The 4,565-nt window shown below is 36.1% G+C and overlaps 1 long non-coding RNA gene across 1 annotated transcript; it reads left to right on the top strand.

The window, feature by feature from the left end:
* The first annotated feature begins 1,542 nt into the window (after positions 1–1,542).
* Positions 1,543–2,186, top strand: LOC113133361 (uncharacterized). Its single transcript, XR_003295981.1, has 2 exons — positions 1,543–1,685; positions 1,783–2,186. It is a non-coding gene; the product is annotated as an uncharacterized LOC113133361 (long non-coding RNA).
* The last annotated feature ends 2,379 nt before the right edge of the window (positions 2,187–4,565 follow it).

Below are 4,565 nucleotides of genomic sequence, written 5' to 3'. Positions count from 1 at the left end.
GTTTAGTCACATTTACTATCCCTTTTTTTGCCACACTGTTTAATAATAATAACATAATGATAACAAGCCTAAAAAGAATTTTCTTAAAGAAATTTTAAAAAATGTCATGTCTGTTGCATCAAAAAGTTTTTTACTAAAATTCAATTTTCTTTTAAATGTAATTCTAACTCCATGTCTTCATTTTGCTTTCTCTCTTCAGTGCAATGACACATACAGAAAAAAATTTCCTGAGAAGTTTGACCAATGTTTCTTGAAACAGTTCAGGTAAAAGCATTTACATTTAGTTGACTAACATACACACAATACAGTTTTTGTATCATCTGTTGTTTTTAGGATCATGGGAATCACAGCAACACAATGTTTTAAAGCAATTTCTACATTTTTCCTGTTGTTTTATAATACAGGCCTGCTCAAGTCACAAAAGTAGATGAAACTCAAGCAGATATCGAGATTTTGTTCATTCGGAATATTTCCACTCCAGATCTCCCACAGAACAGTGTCGTTGCTCAAACCTTTGTTGAAGGTGTAAATAATTCTGGCAGTAGCTTCAACCTGACCATAAACCCCAGCTCAGTCCAAGTGTTAGGTAAGTAAACACAACACAATGTGACACTGTAATCAGTAGAGAAAACTTCTGAAATAACAGGCAGCTCATGGTGTCTTCAAAAAATGATGTTGCTACACAATAAATGGAAGAACAGAAATGTCTCATAACAGCTTTAACATTGTTCAGTGTTGTAAACTTCAGTCCATTCACTCAACAACAGCTGAACACAGAGTAGCTGAGTGAGACACTAGTGTGAGATTCTTGACATTACAAACTTCTGAACTTAAACACAAAATCTAATATTTACTTAAAATGTTTTACAGCAAGTCCAGTTACAGATCCAACAACTGCTTCATCTACAACAGTGACAACATCTGCTACTATAACTCCAGCCTTCACAATAAAGCGAATAAGTTTCCGATCACTTCAAAAAAAGTTCACAAGTGACCTGGCAGATTCCTCCTCTCCAGGATTTAAAGACCGAGCATCAATGGTGAAAGGACAGGTAAGTGTCACCTTCAGAATAAAACCTGTGGGTACATATTATTGTATTGTTATATTGTCATCTGTTAGATGACTCTATAAAAGAGACTGAAATATGAGATTCAATCAGTTATGTACAGGTTAGTTTCTTTAATCAATTGATTTAAACTGATCAGAGTAGACAACATGAATCTCCTGACATGGGCTGTTGCTTATTGTGTAACAATAATATTTGGAAGAACCACTGGAAGATGAGTATTAGAAACAGGTCAGGACAAATAAAACCACACCAGCTACAACAGAAAAAGAGAACAAGTGTTTGAATATCATGTGTTTTTTGTTTCTGCAGCTTGAACCCAGGTTCACAAATGTATTCAGCTCTTCCTTCAACTCACTGGAGGTGGTGGAATTCAGGTAATTTCTTTATTATTCTTTTGCAGTTTCAAATTAATGGCATAGTCCTGATACTTCAAATTATAATTGTTGCTCCTTTGTCTCCTCTGCAGGAAAGGATCAATCATCAACGTCTGCAAAGTTAAATTTTTAGCCACTTCTGCTCCTACTAACGATCAGATTGCCCAGGCTTTGAGGAACGCAGCTTCAACTGTTAACGGCTTTGACATTGAAACCTCCTCCATCTCTGTGACTGACGCAAGTAAGTGATACTGAGAGCTGCTTAATCAAAACAAATTAAAAATCTGCACAATCTTTTGTTGAACTAAAATGTTGTTTCATGTTCTTTTCATTTTCAGCATCAAGTGGAGTCAGCCACAGGACCAGTCTCCTCTCTGCCTTCTGCCTGGTGCTGTTGTCTTGGCTCCTGTCAAACCAGCAATAGCATCTGTGCTGATTAAACTGCCTTCAGAGCACAACTCTTTGGAAATTTGTACATAAAAACTGATGCTGTAATTTGTTTGAATTTGAAAATGTCCAAACTTATCTTTATGTCAAGTAAATGCTCTGAGTTTGATTTATAACTTATTAAAATATCTTTTATTAAACATATAAATTACATGTAACACTGTGGGCTGCACACCCAACCCTGATTCAATGCATGAGTTTTATCAAAGGGTATGGTTATCAAAATGTATATTTATGCACTGTCAATTTTCTTGAATGAAGTTTTTCTGAGATCAATAAAACCTCTGAGGAATTTAGATCAGCTGTCGTGTGATGTTTTGAAAATGGATCGGGGGACTTTAACAACCTACTTTGACCAAAGTGCTTTACACTCAAAATACATATTAATGATAGAAACAGCAAAATAAAGTAAGACATAGTGAAGATACAAAAAAAAAAGGAAGTATATTAGAAGATGAACACCTCAGTAAATAAAAACACCTTGTTTTAAAAATAATGGCAAACACACGACTGCCAGAAAACTTGCATCAAGACCCAGGACCTCAAGTAGGAATTGGCCAGATGATGTGAATTGTCTCTCTTGGCTAAATCCTACATATAAAACGTTGCAATAATTGAGCCTGGGTGCAATAAAAGCATAAATAGCTCTATCAAGCTCTAGAAAAGAAGAAAAAAGGTTTAGTTAACAAATGAATGTGCAAAAGCCTGTTTTAACAGCAGCCTTAATTTCTTTATCAAATTTTAAGACTTTACCTAAAACAATTCAGAGATTCTTTAATGCTGGTTTTTAAAAAAAAGGGTCATGGTCCCAGGTTTGGGGTCAGGAGTGCCAGAGTTATCATGGGTCATGATGCATTCAGATGCATTCAGTTTTATTTTAACTTAGAAAGAGAAGGTTTTGTGAAAGCCAAAGTTGGAGACCACCAAGTCAATCACACAACGATTGGAGTTATTTATATTTAAGGGCACCTGCCTTTAGATTTGCAAATTATCTGCATAACAATGAAAAGAGAGATTTTTTTAAAGATTGATCCCAGGGTGATATAGATACAGTGAAAAAAGAATAAGGCTAAGAATAGTTCCTTGTGGCAGTTGCAACTGTCACTGACAAACTCCTATTTGCTAAATTAGATCTAAACCAATCAAGGGTAGTGTCCCTGGTCCCCACAGAGTCCAGAGGATAAGGATGGTATGATCCTCTGTATCAAATCAGGGGTTAGGTCTAAGAGCAATACTGGACTTTTAGAGTCAACTGTGAGCACGATGTCATTGTGCACTCTTAGTAAGACTGATTCCGTACTGCGATGGGATCTGAGACCAGATTGATTATTTCCCAAAGATTGTTTTTGCTTTTATTTGCTCCAGAACAATATTCTCCAGCACCTTTGAAAGAAAAGGCACATGAGAGATCTGTAGTTAGCTAACACTTATGGGTCAAAGAGAGGTTATTTCAGTAAGGGAATGACTACATCCTGTTTGAGGGAAGCCACCAGGACTATTTTTAAAATGAGACAGTTATTAAAGGACTTCAGGAACAGGTCAAAGACTAGGACTGGTCCATAGTTTACTTCTGCTCAGTCATTCTTTTATTTAAATAAAGTCAGTCTGTAGGTCACCTTGTTCTTAGTTTAACACCATCACCAATGTCAGAGTTCATTTTCCATAACAACCATGAAGAAGAAGAATTTTAATACACAGTTACTGTATGAAAGGCTACCACAACAATATTTACCCTAAAACATCTTAAAGACTTTATAGCCAGTAAATTCAAAATTCTCCAGTCAAACTCTTGACACATTCAACAGTGCAGTTTGTGCTTGACATCATATTCTATTCAGACTCTCTACTTACTAAGCTGCACTATGGTATATTTTTATTATTTGTTTTGCTTATATGCATTAGATTAATGTAATGCACTGTGGCTGTAAGGCAGCTGCAGTATATTCAGAACGCTGCTGCTCGGGTCCTGACTAGAACCAAGAAGTACAACCACATTTCTCCATTTCTCAGATCTCTGCACTGGCTTCCTGTCGCTCAAAATAGTCTTTAAAACAGCACTGCATGTTGGTGCCATATGAGCCATCTTGGAATCTGAGAACATCGGGGACAGGCCTTCTGCACGTGCCCAGACTCAGGACTACTGTAAACAGGCAGAAGCAGCGTTTCAGTTTTATACAGCTAAAATCTGGAATAGTCTTCCTGATGACAGACAAAGTCCAAACAAAAAAACTTTTCTTGTTAGCTTTGCATATGATAACTGAAAGTGTTTTATCTGCACTCATTCTCCTTTAATTTCATTTCATGTTAGATTTTTACTATTTGCTGTTTATTTGAATTTTTCCCCATGTACTTTTAACTTGTCTTATTACTGTAAAGCACTTTGAATTACTGATTCAAAGTTACAAATTACTGTGGATGAATTATGCTATACAAATACACTTGCCTGGCCATGAATAAAAATGATCACATGTTTCAAAGTCCTGTATACATCAATGTTCTCTGGAGTCAATTTGACCCTAGGTTGTTTTAACTGTATAAAACATATTAGTATCAAAGATGTACAGAGAAATGTACTGCTTTAGGGCTTTAATCTATGTAATGGGGATACCCAAAAAACCTGTGATATTGTCTTCATCATGGGGACCAGGACAATATCATTCCACGAGGACAGGGG

The sequence above is a fragment of the Mastacembelus armatus genome, unplaced genomic scaffold, assembly GCF_900324485.2.
Source record: "Mastacembelus armatus unplaced genomic scaffold, fMasArm1.2, whole genome shotgun sequence".
In the NCBI taxonomy this organism is placed as follows: Eukaryota; Metazoa; Chordata; class Actinopteri; order Synbranchiformes; family Mastacembelidae; genus Mastacembelus; species Mastacembelus armatus.
The sequence above is the reverse complement of the archived record's forward strand: the minus strand, read 5'-3'. Positions and strand labels throughout refer to the sequence as shown.